The 22376-nt window shown below is 36.7% G+C and overlaps 1 protein-coding gene and 1 pseudogene across 1 annotated transcript in view; one reads left to right on the top strand and one right to left on the bottom strand.

The window, feature by feature from the left end:
- Positions 1 to 22376, bottom strand: part of SPATA5 (spermatogenesis associated 5) — a 211496-nt gene that overhangs the window by 85148 nt on the left and 103972 nt on the right. The window lies entirely within an intron of this gene.
- Positions 13699 to 14230, top strand: LOC121147403 (annotated as a pseudogene).

The raw sequence follows: 22376 nt of genomic DNA, 5'->3' as shown, positions 1-22376 counted from the left end.
TGTATCCCAATCATAGGGACTCCCTGATTCCCACCAACGTCTATCAGAATGGGCACCAAGGACTGCATCACAACTGCCACAGAGACCACGGGGAACTAGAATGCCTTCGGAGGCCGAGAACTCAGAGGACATCCATCCCCCCTCTTTGGACCTACTACATGAGATGGTTGCTACACTTTCTACCCATCCAGCTTCCGGCTAACATGTCCGGGGAAAACAGATGGCCCAACAGCTTCAGTCCCTGCACTCACATAGGAGACCTGAAGACTCCTGGTTCCTGACTTCGGGACTGGCCCAGTTGTGGCTATTTGGGAACAGAACAAACATATGGAGGATCCCTCATTGTGTCTCTTTCCTCTCTCTGTAAATCCACCTTTGAAATTAAAACAAATCTTTATGAAATTTATAGAAATAAAGAAGATTCATTTACCATAATTAAGAGTTGATAGATTTATGGATTTCCAATGTCTGAGGAAACAAAAATAAATATTCTTGCTTACTAAATGGGGAAAGCTTGCAGACTCATTACAAATATTCTTTGACAAGGAAGAGCAATGCACATAACCAACTAATCCGATGTGCAACACAGAAAGTCTTTAACCATCCATGCATAAGAGTAATACAGCAAAGTAGAGTAGATGGTCTCTAAGTTCTCTTCAAGCTTAGATTTGGATTTGGCTTGGATTTGGCTGTTTCAATAGCATGTATTTAGAAAATTAAAATCCAGCCTTAATGCTCAAACTCTTTTGCATTCACAGGTTCAATGAACAATTCAACAAACTGTAAGTGGAAAATATTAAGGGCCCAGTGCCATGGCTGAATTAGCTAATCCTCCAACATTAGGCATCTTAATCCTGCATGGGCAATGGTTCGTGTCCTAGATGCTCCACTTCCCATTCAGTTTCCTGCTAATAGCCTAGAAAGGCAGTGGAGGATACCTTATAAGTCTTGGGACTTGGCATCCAAATGGGAAACCCAAAAGAAATTTTTGGCTCTTGTTTTGGATTGGTTCAGCTCTTGCCATTGCAGCCATTTTTGGTAGTGAACCAAAACTCTCTCTCTCCTCTAAATCTGCTTTTCCAATGAAAATATATATAAAAAAAAGGGGGGGAAGGATATATTAAGAGCAGTCATTAAGAAGTTCATGGAAAATATAAATTATAAAAAAGTTACATAAACTTACCTTTTAATTCTATATCATTTTAAAATTTGTTTTTTACTGGAAAAGCAGACACATACCTTAACACTTTACTTTTAGAGCCTGGCATGATGGCTTGGTACTGCAGCCTAGTGGCTAAAGTCCTCGCCTTGAATGTGCCAGGATCCTTTACGGGCACTGGTTCTAATCCTGGCAGCCCAGCTTCCCATTTAGTTCCCTGCTGTAGCCTGAGAAAGCAGTCAGGGATGGGCCAAACCCCAGGGACCATATCCCCGCCTGGGAGACCTAGAAGACAAGACACTCCTTGCTCCTGGCTTTGGATTGGCTCAGGTCCGTCTGAAAACAGATGGAAGATCTTCCTCTCTGTGTATCTCATTTTCCAATAAAAAATTAAATACATCTTACACAAAAGAAAATATTTACTTTGAAAATTCTGAATTGAAAAAGGATTATGATTGTGATACAGAAATTAGCCCATAACTGGCACTACTTATTGGATTATCAGTTTGAGTCTAGGCTGTACTGTTTTACACCTAACTCTGACAACGTGTCTGTGAAGGCAGTAGAAGATGTCTCAGGTCCTTTGGCTCTTGCTCCCCACAAGGGAGACCCAGATGAATGAAATCCTGGGCTTGTGGCTTAGACCTGGCCATGCACTAACTACTGGGACCATGTGGAGAGTAAAACAACAGGTGGAATATCTCTCTCTTCCTCCCTCTAATGCTGTTGCTCTGTCTTCCACATAAATAAATCGTAACAGAATTGTTACACAAGAGATTAATGAATATCTACACAATTACTAAAGAAAAGCAACTGCATTTCAATTGGTATAATTCCAATTGAAATATTACTTTTATTTTCTAAAATTTCTTATTTTTTTATTGGAAAGTCAGATATACACAGAGGAGGAGAGACAGAGAGAAGACGTTCTGTCCACTGGTTCACTCGCAAAATGCTCCCAATGGTCAGAGCTAGGCCAATGTGAAGGCAGAAGCCAGGAGTTTCTTCCAGGTCTCCCACACTGATGTAAAGACCCAAGGCTTTGGCCTGTCCTTGACTGCATTCCCAAGTCACAAGCAGGGAAATGGATGGGACGTGAGGCCTCCAGGATTAGGACCAGCGACTATATGGAATCCCGGTATATGCAAGGTGAAGACTTTAGCCGCTAGGCTACTATGCTATGCTTTAATAATGACTATCGAAAAATTTTACCAAACAAATTTTAGCTATATGACCTCCCAAGAATTTTAAAATTACTTTATAGAGGAATCATTCACATGCCTAAAATCATCATTTTAAATGCATATTTCAACAATTTTTAGTAGACTTACAAATTTGTCATAATTTAGCTATAGAATGTTTCACTGTCACATGATTACAGATATTTCTCCAAACAACCCTAACTAGGCCCAAGGAAATTATTTGATTCAGGTTTTCTGTCTATAGAGTTTCCTTATCTGGACATTTCATAGAAATGCAATTAAAAAAAAATTCAGCAACTTTTAAATTAAGAAGTGGCTTTCTAAACCTTTGTAGTTTTTATAGAATTTTCCAAATGAAGCATCTAAAAGTTAACTGAAAAGGAAAATTCTGTATTTGCACTAAAAGAATCTTAAGTATTTTAAGACTCTGGAAGAGCCTGCAAACTTCAAATTAATGCTGCCACTAAAAACACATGTAGACTAACAGAATCATTAAATTAATTGAAGTATCATTTGTTGTTTGTTCCAGTACATATACCAAAAAGAAAGCTGAACCAGAAATCCTAATCAACAATATTTCAGTCATATCAATTTCTAAAATTCATGAAAAAATTCTCAAAGTAATAAAGTACTGAACAAAGTAATACTGGGCATAGAAACTTTAAGCTAATCTAAAAACTTTAAATTTCAATAAACATTAATTATATATTTATAAGAACATATTTCAGTTTTGCTGGGCTAATACAAGAACATTACAAAAATGCAATAACTTAGTCTACTTTCTAGACTTTACATTTCTATTGGGAAAACATATTACATGGAATAATTAAAGAACTTAAAATTAAATGGAAAAGAAGGAGCAAAATGTTAAAATTAAGGAACTGGAATAGTAGACATCTTATAGGGAGAAAACCTCTATGGGCTGGAGGGATGGTCTGAAACGCGAGGCTACTATAGAATTCCACCAAAGGAAGCCTGATGGCTGGAAAGGACAGTGCTTTTACCATTCGTATTTAGTGATTAGCAGTCAGGGATGAGATGAGGTAAAGATAATAATGCCAGAAGTTTGCCATAGTAATTTGTGCTGTCTGTATTTTCAGGAAGAGGTGTATCTTTATTTTGTCTGCAGTAAAACTGATAGCTATGGGCAAGTCTCTACTCCACCTCAAGTGTTTTTAAAAGGATATAATCTTAATTATGATTCTGTGTTTTAGCACTGAGGCGACTGAATAGGATGAGAAGAAATCTCCAGCCAATACTACTGGTATTTTTGTCTGTATTAAACTTGACTTTTCTCTAAGCAGTATTCATACAATGTAGCTAACAGAAGAAAAAGAGTTAGTCATGACATCACTTTTGTACCTCCAGAAAGAATACTTGTGGAAGAGGGGAAAAAAAAAAGAGTTTTAGCAGATTCTAATTACATCAGTTTGGGTCTGGAAATATACAGTACACAGGTAGTGTAGGCTTGCTTATAGTTGCATCATGTCAGTTGAAGAAAACACAGAACACGCCTTTCAGCACAATATTCTCTGCGCACTGCTTGCTGTAACCTGTCTGCAGCAATCACAGGAAGGAAGTCAGCAGGAAAGGGAAAGAATGCCAGAGTGTAAGAGCCAAAACATCTCATCACTGGCTATTCAAGAGAAAAAGCATACTGTTACAACTCAAAGTTCAAATCCAGTTGCTAAAATTGTAACGGTGCCTTGACTGAAGAACAGTTTTTATATACCACTAACAAGGAATCTAATCTAAACATTAATAGTGAAAGTCACAAAAAATATTTGCTGAAAAAATTTTGTAAATCAGGTACTATTTATTTTTATTATTGCTATCATACAAGTTAAAGATTGTTTATTAAATTTAATTTTATACTCCAAGCTTAATACAAAATTATACTGATACTCAAATTTCACGTTTCCTCTTCCACCATGTTCACATATGTAGGAACAAAATCTTTGCTATGAAATCCCTAGTGATTAATATTTCCTTATCAATACACTGGCACATTATTATAGACTTATTTCAAGAGGAACTCTAAGCATTTAATTTGATCTGAAATTGAGCTTCATTATTTTCTCTGCCCAAGGTTGTGATGGTTCTTTGGGAAAAGGAATATTCCGCGAATCAAAGGTTTTAATCTATTATTCCCTGCTTTAGTGCAAAGACATTACTGTCTCACCATTATAGATGCGCAGAACCCCAAGAAAAGAGGAGTTCAAAGAAAAGGGGTGTCTGATACACAATGCTGTGTTTTCAGAGATTACAGACCTTGTGACAATGGAAGGTGAAGTGAATGTAACAAGAAGTCTATTAACTGATTAAGATGTCATTAAGTAATACTTTGCTTTGCAAATAATTGTTAATGAATCTTCTTTTGAGGACTACCTACTGAATAACAACAAAATGAAAAATGGATTAAGCTAATTATGGATCAACTGCATAAGGTGTTTTACTCGATAGAAGGCTCATGGAGCTGGCATCCTGGTATAGCCAGTTAATCCTCTGCCTGTGACACCATCATTTCATGTGGTTGTCAGTTCCAGTTCTAGTTCGGACATTGTAACAATACTAAAAGTACACATAAAAACAAAATAATCATGCAAAATTGTTTTGTAACCCCAAAATGTATGTGACTGTTTAAAAGAATCTTTGGAGCCAGAGCAAGAATTTCTGCTCAAATAGTTTTAACTTCCCCTTTAAAATGAAACCACTCCCTTAGAGGGTTAATCATTTGTACCCGAGTTTGATTTAATATTGATATTTTCAGTTTTGCAAAGTCTGTTGCATTTGAGAACTACTTGAAGTCAAGATGCAAGTATGTGGTTATTGAGGCTCAGGAATTAGAGAATCATATGTATACAGACAAGAGCAGGGAAGGGTATGTAATACCAAAGGCCTTAAGAGCCCAACCAACAGGTCAAAGCAACTGCTGTAGGACACAAAGCCCTGTGCTGCATGTCATAATTTTTTCAAGAAACTAAATTGGTCTGTGTTCCCACTTAAGGTAACAGGTTCCCCTCACTGGTTTTCCTGTGTCATAGGAACACAGAGGATGTAAAAAAATGCTATGTGAAACAATCACCTTCTCTTAATGGAACATACAACTTGGTGACAACAATCAACTAATTCAATTAGAAATTAAAACAAACCTCATTTCAGGAGAAGGGGTGCAGTCCAGTAAAGATTTTGTTTGCCACATCTTGCTAAGTACAAAAAGATATTTGTATGGCATGACAAACTAAAAGCTTAGAGAGTGCAGGACTGCTGCTACATGTAGGCGACACCATGGTAGGTTAGGTTGTATTTTAAGGAAGAAAATGCCTCTGCCCAAACAGTGTACATTATAACAATTTCACTTTCGACATGAAATCATATTTTGCTAAGCATTTCTCATTGGATTTAAAAGCAACCTATGGTTAAGACAGAAAAACTACCATATTTAGTTAAAGAAAGCTTTTATATTTTAGAACTGTTATATAGAACTCAAACCTGAACCTGTGGCAATGTCCTAAGTTTGCTATTTGCTTTCAAAAACTGGAATTACTGGCAACTAGAGATTGTATGTTTTTGTGCGTGAGCAAACACAGAGAGAAATAACAATAGTGTCTTGATGAAATATGACACAAAATTGTGAATTTTGAAGCTAGGTAATATCAAAGTAGGTTTTCTAAATTTTCAGTCTGGGTTTAGCAAATACATATCAATATGGGGACACTGGCAAATACATAGTAGTAACTTTCTGGGTATTAAAGTACTATTTACTTGCCTTGAAAAGAATGGTATATGAAAACGATTCTTTATTTTGGGACCAAGATAATGAGTAATATATTAAAAGCATAGATTCTAACATACAATTTAAATATAACTAGGAAAAAGAATGTAAATGGAATATATTGAATCAGAAATGGAAAATTTGATATAATAAGGAAAAGATTTTCAAAGGAGAAATTAATATGGAGACATATATCAATGGATAAATTTGAGAGAGGGATGTGAGGGAAAAAATATAAACAAACCGCTGGCAAGAGACTTAGGTTCTCAGATATTGAGAAATCACATTATGTATTCTATTTCTCATCAATCCGAGTTCTGTTTTGACACTTCAATATTCTTTTACCAGTTATCTGTGCCAGGGAATGGTAAAATTGGTGAACCTTTCATAGTTCCAGATGAAGTATGTGTAACTTGAAAAGTTTAAAGAAAATTCTTACAGGAATTTTAACATGTATTTTCTAAAATACTTGAAAATTCAAAAACTGTATAAATGTTTACCAATTTGATTAGAAATCATATTGTTTTGGCTTGTACATTTGCTTTTGCAAAACCCAGTGGTTTCTGTGTTCTTGTGAAGGCAGGGAAGAGCAAGCACTGATTCAGAGAGCTAAGCGATAAGAAGGCCCTGCACACAGACAAGTGTGTTTGCATGCTGTAATGTATATGCTCTGTGACAATGACTCAGGCAAACACAGAACTTAATTTGAAAATGAAAAATACAAATTTAAGCAGAGGAAAATGTTAGTCTTCATTTCTACATAGATATCCTATTCTCATTTCTGTATGAAGTAAATTATTCCAGCTTTCTCAATTTTGTCAAATGCTGTAGCAGATTAATTTTATCAAGTTTGATCTCCAATTCATTTTTCCAACTATTTTCTATTTTTCCATTTCTAAGCATATGGGTTCTCTAGTTTCTGTATTAAATACAAGCAACACTTTTTCACAACTTAAGAAAAGGATAACAGTGTTTTACGTGTGTATGAGTGTGTGTGTAGGTGAGTCCACGCACATGTGTGCTTTGTACTGACTGCTACAGATTTTCTGCCGGAGTGGGTATGTTTTTAATACTTTAAGGCCTTTTATTCTAGTTTAAAAATTTGTGACAAAAAGCAAACGCTGTGGTGAAATGAGTGGGCCAGTTACTCAACTCCAGTTACTAAGTCAATCATTTTGGCTGAGTGTTGAAGGAATCAAGAGGCATGAATAAAAGCACATACAGTATTAAAACATAGTAAGATAGTTACTACAGGCTGGCTAAGGACCAACTCCATTATTCTATGCTCTATCTGCATTCGATCCTTTCGCCTTTCTGGCTGATCTGCTTCCTAAAATCATTGTATAGCCACCCACTCTTCACCACTCCCCGAAAAAGCCTCAATGTTTAATTTTAAAATCGTTTCTTACTCTTGTCACTCCTCTTTTCAAAAACCTAAAGAGTCATGGCCTCTGTCATCGTAAACAAATAACTTACTGTGCTAGCAAGGAACTTTGCACTCAAAAAAGAAAATTGAGATTTTTTTCATTCTCATATGAATTCATGTTAAAACAGTTGTAAAAGATATAATTTCCAAACTACTATAAACATCAAAATTTAAACTTAAGACTTAAATTTAAATTTAAACTTACATCAACTCTTTAATGTACCCCTCAGATTTAAGCCTACAGAGACTAGTTTGGAAAAATTCTACATTGTTTTTTCATTTCATTGTTGACAATTGTTCTGCATCACTTACACCCTGTTCTAATTCTGAGAAACAAAAAACCTTACATATACTGCAAATTTAAAAAACATCATTTTACCCAAGAGACTTTTGTGTTTTCTTTTTGTCTCCCATGTTTTGGTTATTCAGTGGCACGTTTTTTCATGGTACTATAATTTTGTTTCTGTTGTTGTGGCTGCTGTTCTAATTTACTCCAGTTGTTGAACTTACTTCATTGCTTCCCATTTATAAAAATGTATAGTGAAGGAGTACTAGGGACTACCAAAACCAGATGTGGGGATACAATGCAATATGCACCTGTGTTTCCAAGTCAAAGATGGACTCCCAAAGAAACTGTTGGAAATGTGCAGACAATGGGATTCTGGACTGTCTGACACTGTCTGACACTGTCTGTACCAGCAGTGTCGGGAAAAACTTAAATAACAGACTGATGGAATTATGACTCCATATGAAGAACAATGCTATTGTAGCAACATGGGGGAAATTGTCAGGGGAGGGAGTTTCGGGGGAAAGCTCTAGTTTGTATGAAATTGCATCACAAAATTCAAAATAAAAATTTAACAAAAAAAAACCCCACCCATATTACACTCATATATATACCTGTTCTATGCTACATTTGGTTAGCATTAGGATCATTTATACAGTTGTATAAACATGTTAATGACTTTGTGGAAATATTAAATACAAAAAAGTTAATTCATTGAAGATTAATTTCTTAATGAGACAGAAGAAACTGTCCTTTAGTTTCCCTCCTTGAAAAATTCATCTAAGGGCCCGGTGCGGTGGCCCAAGTGGTTAAAGGTCTTCGCCTTGCACGCCCGGAATCCCATATGGGCACCGGTTCTAATCCCAGCAGCCCCACTTCCCTTCCAGCTCCCTGCCTGTGGCCTGGGAAAGCAGTCGAGGACGGCCCAAAGCTTTGGGACCCTGCACCCACGTGGGAGACCCGGAAGAGGCTCCTGCTTCGGATCGGCATAGTATCGACCCGTTGCACTCACTTGGGGAGTGAATCATAGGACGGAAGATCTTCCTCTCTGTCTCTCCTCTCTGTATATCCGCCTTTCCAATGAAAAAATAATAAAAATAAATCTTTAAAAAAAAAAAAAGAAAAATTCATCTAAATGAGTGTTTAAAACTAGTAAGATTCAATTTTAAAAATATAATTCCAGTTTTTTCTGTAGAGTACAAACAGCCTGTATTTACACAAACAGGTATAACGTACATCGTTACAACAGTACCCCTCAATTCTCTTAGATCTGAGACATACGTAAAAATAACAAGACAGATGATAGCTACAAGGTCTTCTCTGCTGAAATGACTGAGAAAACAGCAAATCCTAATTATGCTTCCCAGAATATAGAGAAAACTAAAGATTGCTCAAATTTCTCTCAAATTTACTGCCAGGGTTTGGAGCCTCAGGTCCTTAAGATCTATGTTCCACTCCCATTGCATGTGGATTACATTTTAGGCAGCCAGAGTCTAATAAGAGATAAAATTGAATTATTTTGGATATATATTTATGCCATGAACATCTAACACATGAAATTTCCTCATTTAAGGTATTAGTTTGATTAGTTTCTGAAAGACTGGCGATACAGTTTGCCTGTTAAAGATAACAGAGCTGAAGAAGAGAAAGTGTTTTAGAACAGAAATGAATCTGGAACTGGAATTACAGGGCACCTGGTGAGACAGAAGAATCACCCGAGGCTGAGACACCACAGCATGACAAGATGCTCTGGAAACCAGTGAGAACATTTCGTTAAAATCACTGAAGGTCTTTAATCATTTCAACCTTTGGGAACTTTAAAATGAAATACACAGTGCAAAAAATAGACCCTTGGTACTTACATCACGGGTTTAATCCCTTGTGATTTCAAAAGAAAAATGAGTGCCTGGACTTGGTTAACAGAATGGTTCTCTGGCAAAGTAAGATGAAAACACACCTGAAAATTCAGTGCTTTGCTTTTGATAACTGGAACTCTTTAATTTATCACAATGCTTTCATGTTACTATTATCTGGATACTAAACAGCTTAATTTTGAGTTCGATAGTATCTAAAATTAACATGCACATGTGTTTCCCTGATAAAGAATTTCATTACAGGTTTGCCCACTCAAGCCGCTAACCAGGTTGATGTATTTATTTCCACAGATTTTGGAAGACTAATAGGACTCTTTCACAGAGTATTTGCATTTAAGACATTTTCTGAGAACCAGCATCTTAGAAAATAGTCGTACCTTTCCCTCATATTTAAATTTATATACAGCTCTTCATTGACTTATATTTAGTTTATAGTGTTGGTGTATGAAATTACAAGTTTATATTTTTTCCCACCAACATTTTCAATGTTATTTCAGCTTCTATTTACATCTAGTGTGGTTGAGAAATCACTGATGTTTCTTTAGGTTATCTGCTTTTCCCACCTCAATGCTTGATGTTCTGACATTTGAATACAATAACTAACTGTAGGCCTTCCTCCTATCTATAGCCTTCAGCTCTCTGAACTCTTTAATCTTAATTGTTGTATATTTAATTCCAGAGAAATTCTCAGTTACTAATTAACTCAAAACATTTCCTCTGCTCACTTTACTTCTTGGCTCCTCTTCTGAGACTTACAGTAGATAAGTGATGATACCGCTGTCACTCACATTTATTCAATTTTCTTACACTCTTTCCACATTATTATATTTTCTTGATGCCTACTAAAAGGATTTCTAGACCTAATCTTTTGAATCATGAATTAATTCTCTGGCTATTTGATTACCTTCTTTGTCTTGGTTAGTTTTCATTTTATCAATAGTATTTTCACAGATCCAATAAATTCTTAACTTTTTATTCTTTCTGAACTGAGGAACCCAGTTTATGCTTTCTGAGCAGATCATTTATACTTACTTAAAATACATGCTGTGTGCATTCCATTTATGAAACTTTTGGCTGCTTCAGGCGGTAACTATTCTGTTGGGGTACAGGGGCCCAGCCAGTCTGTGCTTTTTCCAAGGAGCACCTCGGAAGGTCCCACTTTGGTCTCAGTCACTTCCTCTTTTTATTCTCAAACTTCATTCCCTCTACTCAAAGGCCAACTCCAACAGCAGAGGTCTCAAGCCTCCCTGCTTCTATAATACTTGTTTTATACCAAGAAAGAGGAGACAGAAGAGACTTGAGTTGTCTGAACTTGTAGCTGATATGACTCTCCCCAGGGTCAAGCTACTCCCAGATAGTGCTGACCCTAACGTTCTGTTTTTAGCTGGCACTGGACACCATCTGATACAGGCACAGTGAAACCTTAGTACTGCTGAGGGGAAAAAAGGCTCAATCAGAAAACTGCACCATTTTGGTCTGGGGCACCTGACAAAGATGATCCTAGCTCTTCTTTAACAAGTAACATTACATTACACGATTCTAAAACTGAGTGAATTTTCTCTTTCCATTTCTCTAAACACTGTACTAATTTGCTCTGATATTAGGTCTTACTAGATTCTCATGGTTTATGCTAATTTGCAATGCCAACCTGAAACTTTAAACACTAACAGGAAGCAAAACACAGTTAAGCAAGCTTGAAAATCATGCTTTGTGTCCCATAAAAAAACTTCATTCAATTTTTATTTTGTAAAGTTTTGTCTGGTTCTTGGTCTGTGGATATGAAAGACCAAGAGACTCTAGACAGTGGGCCATAAGCAGAAACACTAGGGTTTCACGAATGCTGCTGGGATAATTAGTATTATAAAGCATGTGAAGCTACAATCTTCAGTGACTATCTCACAAGGACCACACATATTGATTATTTTCTAACTGAATAGAACTGTCTCTTATTTTATTTTTGGTAACACACAAAATAAAAATACACAGCAAATTCAGGGTTTTTTTCTGTTGACATTTGTTATATGGTGTAACAGGATTTTAAATAGTAAAGCGGTATTAAAAACAAATGTTATAATGTTTTTAAACTGCTCCAGAGGACTGCTATAAATCATCGAGAATAATTCATTTGCAGCCTTCAAGAAGAAAAAGAAAAAAGCCTGAAAAGCATCATATAGACATGCTGAAATTAAAACATTTACTAACCCATTATTGCTCAATAGAACCCAACTTTCAAGTGTACTGAGTGCACCAGCCATAACGTACTATGATCAATTCAGTAATTTTCATGAGTCTGAATGAAAATCTTGTACCAGGTTCTATGTGGACATATTTAAATCCTGATAGAACTTTCTTTTGTTTCAAAAATGATCAAAACAGGTTTTTGCCCCCCTTATTGAGGGAAATGTGCCTGCTTTTAATCATATCTAACATTTAAGACAAGTTAAAGAGGAAAAAACACCGCCTTTATAATTATAGAGCTTTATAATTACTGTGTGATTCACTTACATAGTATCTTCGTTTCTCAACTAAAGCTGTGCTCTCTGTGGATATTAAGTCATTTACAGATTCCCCTTGCGTCTGGCCCTCAATGCAAGGCACAACACAGAAAAAACTACAATCCCTGGATGACAACAGAACAAAAGCCAGGAAAAGCACACTGAGCATACTGCATTACTGGAAGCATGCAAATAAAACGAATTAAATAATCTATACAGTTTATCCTTAGATTAATAGAACTTTGCTGAGAAAGATAAAACAATCTTTCAAACAATATTAAAAAGTAAATGAAACCAAAGCATATTCAGAGCTGGATAACTAGGCTGCATGCTTTCCAATATTCCCACCAATCAAAAAAGCAATGTGATAAAAACACTACAGATTCCAAGAGTAACCAGAAAAACTCTCAAACCCATAGGCTTAGATTCCTGTTCAGCTCTTCTCATTTGCCAGCTTCTGAGAAAATTCACAAGTTTTGTGGTCTGGAGACAACTGACACTTTCTAACTTTATAGATGACTCAGGAACTAGTAACTTAATGGTTAAATGTGCAATAGTTTTCAGTGATTGTGTGGGTCAGGTCCAGGGACAGGCTAGGCTAGGAAAGGTTTCAGCACCCGTTGGCACATTGGAGAGCCATGACAGGATATGGACTGTACCAAACTGGGCTAGGCTTTAACATCCACCACCAAGTGCAAGATCCAAGGCTGGGGAACTCTGCTGTCTCCTCTGCGGGGCTGCAGCTCCCAATGACAGGTAAGGCTATGACTCCCAACCAGAGAACTGAACTCAGTGCCTGGCCACAGGCCTGATCCTGGAGTGCAGGAGTCAGGACTGGGCCTGTTCAGTTGCCGATGCCTATTCAGTGGACAGCATGCCCAGATGCACTTGGAGAACATGACAGCAGCTCATCTAGACCAGTAGGGAACATCAACTGCTTTGTCAGAGGATGGAAAGCACAACAGGTTAGACCACTCTCCTGGCCAAGTTTTGTTGCAGTTCCTGGGTCTGTGAATGAATTTAGTTGGACCTCATCAAACAGACCTTTATCAGTAAAACCAACAATGTTTCAGAACTATTGAAACCACTTAAGAACACCCTCACAACACTCTTCCCGACATCAGGGCTTCTCAAGAGTCATCCAAGGACTGTCCCCCAACCCTGCATGCTAATATAGTTTGACAGTAAGCAATGGCACATTTTCCTCCTTGTTCCTCTGTAGACAGAGGAGGGAAAAAAAAAAACCCTAAAGCATCTGACTAACCCACCTTTCTCCATAAGCCCCCCAACTATCGGAATCCCACATGGGCATACAGCACTCTCCACTATGTAAACAAAATCAAAATTTTAAATAAATAAATATAAATAAGCAAACTCTTGTTCCTATCCCAAATGAAAAAAAAAAAGTTGCAGTATCAAGGGGACAGCACATTCTCTGTATTATGATATAATAATAATAATAATAAGCATAAGCTTTTTCCAGGTGGCAGAGGTTGCGGACAGAGCTCCATGAAGGCCTTGAGCAGCCTCCACGAGTACAAGGTGGTGGGGCACGACCTGTCAATCCCCAAGTGCCACACACCACCCCTCTACTGCATGCATATCTTTGCACCCAACCACGTGGTGGCCAAACTGCTCTTCTGGTACTCCATGTCGCAGCTCAAGAAGATGAATGTGTACTGTGGAGAGTGTTTTAGAAGTTCCCTCTGTGCATCAAGAACTTTGGCATCTGGCTGCACTAAGACTCCCACAGTGGCACAGATAACATGCACGGGTGCCGCAACCTGACCACAGTGGGCGCTGTCACGCAGCACTACCATGACATGGGCGCCTGGCACCATGCCTGTGTCCACTCAATCCAAATCAGGAAGGTGGAGGAGACTGCAGCCGACAAGTGCACCAGGCAGCCGTGAAGCAGTTTCATCCAAGATCAAGTTCCTGCTGCCCTACCAGGTGCTGCTGCATCAGCACAAGCCGAGCATCAACACCATGAGGCCCAACACCTTCTTCTAGGGGCCACATTCCTGGAGCCTCCAATAAAGCTCAGATTGCAAAAATAACAACAACAATAATAAAGATAGCAAAAACATTTTAGAAATGGGGTGTTTTCCTAAGAAAGGCACACAAAACTTTAAATCTTCATCATGTTTGTTTTTATCACATTTGCAAATACAATTCTGCATGTGGTACACACACTGACCAAAGATTAATTTTATGCTATGCTTATTTCAGTATAAATCAGAAAAACCATAATAAAAAATAACATTACTAAATGCCTAATATTCAACTTTCATATTTGATGGCTTATATACTGAACTTGCACTAATCCATTCTTATTTCCAAGATTTTCACTTTGGTTGTTGTTAAAGCTCTTTCAGCCTCTCAAACTGATTTTTTTTAAAAAACTACTTAACATTTTACAGAAAGGCAAAGAGGCAGAGACAGAAATTCAGAAAGATCTTTTCACCATGGGTTCACTTCTGAAATATCTGCAACAGCCAGTAATGGAGCAGAAAGAAGCTAGGAGTCCAGAAATCAATACAGGTCGGTGGCAAAGACCCAAGTACTTGAGCCACCACTTTCTCCTTCCAGGGCTATACATTCCTAGGAAGCTGAAACTGGAACCAGGGCCAGTATTCAGGACCCAACACTGTGACCCGGAATAAGGGCACCTCAGGTGGCATCATAACTGCCATGCCAGATGCCTTCACTGCTTTTCCTCTTTGATAAACATTTTGAATTATTTTTTTAGAGAACAAAAAATATTAAAACAAAATTATATAAAAAATCACAAGGTCAAAGTTAATATTCAATGATTATACTTAAAATAAAAACTTCAATTTAGCAAAATGGAAACAGCTTATTTTTTGTCAATTCAATTCAAAATTGAAAAGAGATAAAAAAATTTATCCTCCCTTAAGAAAGAAAAAAACCTGGAAAAAACAGATCAATTTCCCCTAAAACACACAAAACCCTTAGTTAATAATTATAATTCATTGGAAAATTATCCCTTCAATCTTGCTTAAATACTGGAAAGGAAAGAGCTATATCTAAGTTCTTCTATTCTCCAAGCTGAAAAATGTAATCTCAGTCCAAAATTATTGGAGATCCTCCAAAATGTGTATATTCTGGATGTGATCTGACCAGCAAAGAGAGCAATTATTTATGCAGTATGGATGCTATAATTATTGTAGTCTGAAATGGTGTGAGCAATGTTGACCTCTCTTCAACATGGACTAAAGCTTCTAGGCACCACCAAACACGGAAAATATTTTCATCTAGACATATTACTATCATGAACTAAATGTAAATTTCTGGACATATATTTCATAACCTTCTATTATGAGAAAATTTTATATAATATTAGCATTGTCATTTTTATTTCCATAAATCTTAGAATTTACATCAAGTTTCAGAAACAAGTAAATATAGAAAGCAATGTGATAATTACCAATAAACTTGAAAAGCAAGCTACTATCTCCAAAGGACTAATCTTTAATAGATTTAAGTAAAAACCAAATTCACTTTGGCATTTTTTCAATTTACAGCTTCAGAGTGCCTTTGGCAGTGAAAGGATAGTCTCCCCTCCAGCCCCCTGAAACATGCATGTCCTCTGAGGAAACTGTTACTATGCGGAACAGGTGTGGAGCACTCGCTACATAAATAAGCCCTACCCATCACCCAGGATCCACCCCCTGGAAGACCACTTGCATTATTTTCTGTTGAGCTTGAGTAAAAGAGGAATACTAGACTAAGTGAAAATCCATTAAACCATATATATTCCACAATTCTAACCACTGAAACTGAAAGCAGATTCAATCTGAAAAATAACAAGATATGAGTGGCTGACAAAAGACGGATTTCCTCACTTAATCATCCTCCTGCATTAACAACTTAATTTCCTATCCGTCACTTAATGCTAGATGTTCTATAAACAGGTTTGCATAACAGGAATTGAAGGAGAGAAAGGAAATGCACTAGCACATTTTCCTGAAAGCCTTCCTGAGTGATAGTATCACGCAGAACCAGGGAGAATGCCTTGATTTATCTAGTGGTGACCTGTCAGTTGGTATGTACCTGTTCCTGTGGGTTCCGCTCATGCAGCACTTGAAGGATCCACCTGTGATTGATGACAGTGTCTTGCACAGTACTGACACAAACGAGAAACGCCCATGCAAAACAGAACTGTTCCTCAAATGGATAAATGCCAGAGCTGGGTATCTGCCCTTGGGAGGCATACTCACTCTTTGAATGCTTTAATTTCATTGTTGTAAACCTTTATTCTCTCATTGTAAGGTATCTATCCTTTATCTTGCAGCACCTTTTAAAATTTATTCCAGAAAATTTTAACTTTGTCTTAATGAAGAATTGGTATCAAAATAATTTGTGATTCATACATAATTCAGTACAATTTTAAAAATACTTTCAAAAATATATTTTAGGTTTTTAATTTGGTAACAAAGTCTCACAACAATCATACTAAACAATAAGTATCTGAAGCCAAAATCAAAACAAATAATCCTGCAAATACATACAAGTGTCTCTACATGAAAGACTATGATGTACTGAAATAACACCCAAAAAATAGACAATATTTATGATCATAGATTCAATAATATTCAGCTGGAAATTTCTCCAAATAGATCCTAGACTCTAAATAATATATCCTCCCTCACAATCCTTACCGGGATTATTCAAAGATAGTAACAATTTGTTTGAAAATTTTATTTAGTAATGCAAATGAACCAGGCTAGCCAAAACAAATTTTAAAACTGAATAACAGGACTGACACTGTGGTGTGGTTGGATGCAAGCAACGGTCTGGAACACCAGCACCGTGTATGGGAATTATACATGCTCTGGCTCCCCAACTCCCAATTGTGGAAGTAACAGTGGAAGCCAATTCACATATGTAGGCCCTGCCACCTACGTATGATGCCCACATGAAGCTCTAGCTCCCAACTTTGGCCTGGTCCAGACCTAACTAGGGTGGCAACCTGGGAAATGAACTATAGGATGCCAAGATACCTCTTTCTATTTCTTTTATATCACCAGATAAGTATTAAAAATATTTCTCAAATGAAGAATAGAGTTGTAGGAAAACATGCCTCATTGTACATTCTAATATAAAAATAATCAACACATCAATGGTTTGACAAAAGCAAAGATAGATCATGGAACAAAATAGAAGACTGACTTATACATGCATGACCAACTGATTGTTATCAAGGAACAACAGAAAAGTGGAAGAGGAAAAGACCACTCTGTGGCATGCAGATGCACATATACTTCTTTTTTAGACTCATGATATATACAAAAATTAATAAATGGATTACAATCTAATGTGAGACTATACTGTTGAAACTACAAAACTTTTATAAAACACAAACTTCCGTCCAAAATGGTTCTCAGAAAATTATACACTTGTAAAACATAACTCAGATCCATATCTTAACATTAATTACAAAATTGAACTTGAAGATTTAAATTTTCAGACAAAAACTATAAAACTCTAAGGGGGAAAAAAAATCTAAAAAAAAAAGCTTACAGACATCATATTTGGCAAGAATAAAGCACAGGCAACAAAATCAAACAGTTTAGTGTCGCACTATGCAAGTGTACTACATACAGGACTGATGTTGTGGTGCACGGTTTACATTGCTCCTTTTAACATCTACCTCCCATAATGAAGCGCCAGTTAGAGGCCCTGTCACAAGCCAGCATCCTGCTAATGTGCCTGGGAAAACAAGAGATGCTGACTAAAGTTTCTGTCAGCCATGAGGGAGCCCTGGATGATCATCCTGGCTCTGATTTGGCTCCACTTGGGCGTTGCAAGCATTTTGGGAGTCAATCAGCAGCCACCAGCAGTCAGTCTGTCTCTTTCCTGTCACTCCACATTCAAAACAATTTTTGTTAAACAAAATATTTTTTTAAAAGGACAGAAATCATCCAAGCATCCACTAACAGATGATGAATAAAGAAAATATGGCAGGCTCAGCGCCGTAGCCTAGTGGCTACAGTCCTCACTTTGCAGGCAACAAGGATCCTAAATGGGTGCCAGTTCATATTCTGGCTGAATCGATTCCCATTCAGCTCCCTGTTTGTGACTGGGAAAGCAGTCAAGAATGGCCCAACTCCTTGGGACCCTGCATCCGTGTGGGAGACCTAGAAGAGGGTACGGGCTCCTGGTTTTGGATCAGAGCAGCTCTGGCTGTTGTGGTCACTTAGGGAGTGAATCATCAGATGGAAAATCTTTCTCTCTGTCTCTCCTATCTGTTATTTATTTTTCAATAAAAATAAATCTTAAAAACATGGCATACAGACACTATGGATATCAATCTGCTTTTAAGAAGACAATCCTGTTACTTAAAATAACTGGATGAGCCCTAAACACACCACACTAAATATAACACCCACAGACACATAAACACTGCATGACCTCACATATACTGGGAATCTTAAGCATGTATGCACAGGCACACAAACTGACAAAAATCTTTTAAAAATACAGTTCCATTCACAGTAACAGAGAGTACACTGGGGCTGGGTGTAAGGAAAAGGAGACAAAAAGGAGAGATACTGGTCATAGGGTACAAATCCTCAGACATAAGATTAAAATACAGCATGGTGATCTCAGTAAATAATATATACTTGAGATTTATCAATTAAGCAAATCAAGTGATTTCAGCATGTGCATGCAAAGCCCACACAGGAAGTGCATGATGCATGTGCCTGACTGTGCTATGCACTCCATAACACACACATGCATCCAAATATTACATAACACACCCCTAAAGCATTCAGGATTTTGGCCACTCATGTTAATAAAACTAATTAATACAACGAGGGGAGAAAAGGACAACAAGCATGTAAGATATGCAAAAACACAAACTATGTATATTTCATGATATTCTTCACAATAAAAAAAATAAAATAGGTGACATTACTGATAATATTTCATTAAGTAGTTGATGAAAACAAGGAACTGACCATTTCAAGATAAAACACTGTAATAAAATACATTAAGGAAATGAAAACATAAGCTACAAACCAAGAGATACCTCAGCTAGATAACTAACACCAGAGTGTTTTCTCAAATATACAAATAAAAGAAAACACCACTTCAGCAAGGGTATAAAAGAAACCTCAGTGCATCCATACAGCAGACTACTACACAGGAATAAGCAAGGAACAAACTATCGGTATGTACAGCAACCTATATAAAATGCAACAACACATCACATAAAATCAGCCAAAATGAAGAGAACACACACAACATCTAAGAAATGGCTAGACTACAAAAGCACATCAGTAGTATTCATGGGTTGGTACAAAGAGTGATAGCATGAAAGAATTTTTGGACAAACTAGCTCTGTGGCCATGCCTTGTTTCTTAATTTAGCTGTATCTGTTTCTCATGTGTAGTCAGGACCAGGAAAGGTATTTACCTCACATTCAGAAGAAACACAGCAGAAATCTAGGTTACACATAATGAACTTCAAATACCTTTGAAGCATCAAGGTCAACAATTACACAAGTCGAAGCAAAAACTAGGCTATAACAAGGTCTGAATCAAAGCTGCTAACTAAAACCTACTAATACTTGTGGACTAAAAGTCAAATAGAAGACTCAGGGATTTAATATTTGAATTGCACTAGTTCTCACTGGGTTCAATAAAGAATATCTTAATAGAAACAACTGGTTCTGAATGATTTACAATTGATTAAGATCATTCAAGACAAAACAGAGCGGTTTACCTAGCACATAGTCTTGATGAACTACAGTATTTTAGAGCCAGAAAGTGGAAAATAAATTTGTAAAAAGTAATAAGGGCTATTGCAGAGGAAGAAACTAATGGATTATTGTGTACTATCAAATGAAGTAACAGTGTTTCAAACAGCAAGAAATGGACAAAGACAATGGATGTCTTTAATGGAAATAGCAGACTGCTTTATTTTCACTTTCACACTCTTTTATCTCTTAAGAAGAAAATTTCTGACTTTGGGCTGTGTAGTCTCCCACTCTAAAGAGAGATTATATGTGACGATTAAAAAAAAATCAGGAGGAAAATCAAATTAAAATATAACTGTTGTGAATTTTTTTAAATCAAGCATTTCTTAACACGTATTTTTATATGACTTAAAAAGTTCTCATATTTCACATACTTTGCTATTTACCAATCCAACCTGAATTGAGTCCCAGGGTCTGACTTCATCATGGCCCAGACACAGCTGTTGTGAGAATCTGGAGGAGTTAAACAGTTGTCTTATAGCTCATGGTGATCTTATCAAAAAGACAAAGGTATAAGAATGAAAGAATACAATGACAGGTTATATAGCCTTAAAAGCAGGGGGTGGGGAGATGAGCTCCTTCTCAACTTCACTTCCTAAATCCTTCTGCTCTGAAAGAGAACTGACTTAGTGACATAATGAAATTTTTAAACTTGTAACACAAGGCAAAGCAGCAAGACAGAACCAATTTTTCTGATATAATGGAAGCACATTTAATTAGTAGCTTTGTAATCTTAAAATTATTCCCTTTAAGAGATTTATTGAAGATGTAGTGTCCTGAGTATTTAAAAAATTAATACTTTATGAGAAACGACATATGAAAAATAATGTTCAACCACAAATATGGTTGTTTTAAGCAAATATGAAAATAATGAAAACTATATCCTATATACTTATACCATAAAAAGCATGATACCTTTTAACTAGATAAGAAAGTCATCACCAAGTATTTCAAATCTTGTATTTGGAAATTTACAGATGTAAGTTACTGGGTTTTAACTGAGCGCTGAAAGATTGCTATAAAGTAATAAGACACATTAAAGTAATGAGAAATAAGAAAAAGAAGTGCTGATGTAAAAATGAGACATAAGTCTCATCTACAGCACCTGCTTCTGGCAATAATCAGTCATTGAAAAGAAACATTAGTGCAATTTTATGTAATTATTAGATACTGCAATTAAGTACAAGACAATCCATACATAATAATTCAAGGCTACAAACTAATTTTCAAATATCTTAGTGACTCACATTAAACAATGAAATGACCAAAAAAAGTCTATCTCATTCTTAAGGAACAAACACTCCGTTCCAAAAACAATGCCCACAAACTTTGTCTTTGGGGGAAGTTTAAGAAGTGTGAGATGCTTCATTTTCAAGTCTGATCTAGACAAGCAATCAATTTAACTTGAGAGAACAAAGACCAACAATCATTTGCTATATGTTTATTTTGTGATGTTTTTAACAACAATTTCCAGTAACCTACGAGGAAGACGCTTCTCCTTCAGATGCAATTCTTTTCTGACTAAATGTGTTTCTGAACAAAATGTCTGCTAAATTAACAAACGGAAGGAAAAGCAAACAGAACTGTCAGTTTAAAATTATACTCTTAAAAGGTTTAGGGGGTATCATTTGTGAAACACAAAGAGATTTCCTTCTCAACAGCATTCCAGGACATCACTCTTTCCTGCCTACCAGCAGACAAGATTATACTTGTCTGGAATGTCAGTTCTGAAGTATTTACACAAAGGCCCTTTTTCAGGATCTTATTGTGAACACAAAACAGGAAGTACAGTAATACCACCAGAATATGTAAAATATGGGTTAGTAAGAACTGTTCCTCCTTTACTAAGTAATAGGTTAATCTCCAAGAGGTGTAGGTGAAAAAGAACACACATCTGTAAACATGCATCATGAGTTGTGTGCAGTGGGCTAGCACAAAGGTTCAGGAAGATAAACTCCACAAAACGTGAAGAATTTTCCTTCCGAAACTGTACTTTGTGCCTGAGGCTGGGTCCAGGACCTTAGAGGAAGAGGAGGCCTACTTCCTGAACCCCATGTCACAGGTTCTAGACAGGATGTGCAAAATAAGAGATGCTAAGACAACCAAGATAAAGGGGAGTTTCCCCCTCCACTTCTCTGCCCATACTTAGGATGCAGGCCAGGCTTCCAGAATAGAATTAGACAGTAGTTTGGATCCTCTACTTCAAGACTCCTAGTATATATTCTATGGCCCAGACACCTAGGTTCCACAGGCTCTTTCCCATGCTTACGTATGTGAGAAAATGAAAAAAAAAAAATCATTAAAAAGTACAATTCACCAATTCCCAGTTGGACACTCAATTTCCCTATTTCTTCACAGAGCTGTGTTTTC

The sequence above is a fragment of the Ochotona curzoniae genome, unplaced genomic scaffold, assembly GCF_017591425.1.
Source record: "Ochotona curzoniae isolate NIBS_2020 unplaced genomic scaffold, NIBS_Ocur_1.0 scaffold_4506, whole genome shotgun sequence".
NCBI lineage: Eukaryota > Metazoa > Chordata > Mammalia > Lagomorpha > Ochotonidae > Ochotona > Ochotona curzoniae.
Note: the sequence above shows the minus strand (reverse complement) of the source record. Positions and strands in the feature narration are given on the sequence as shown.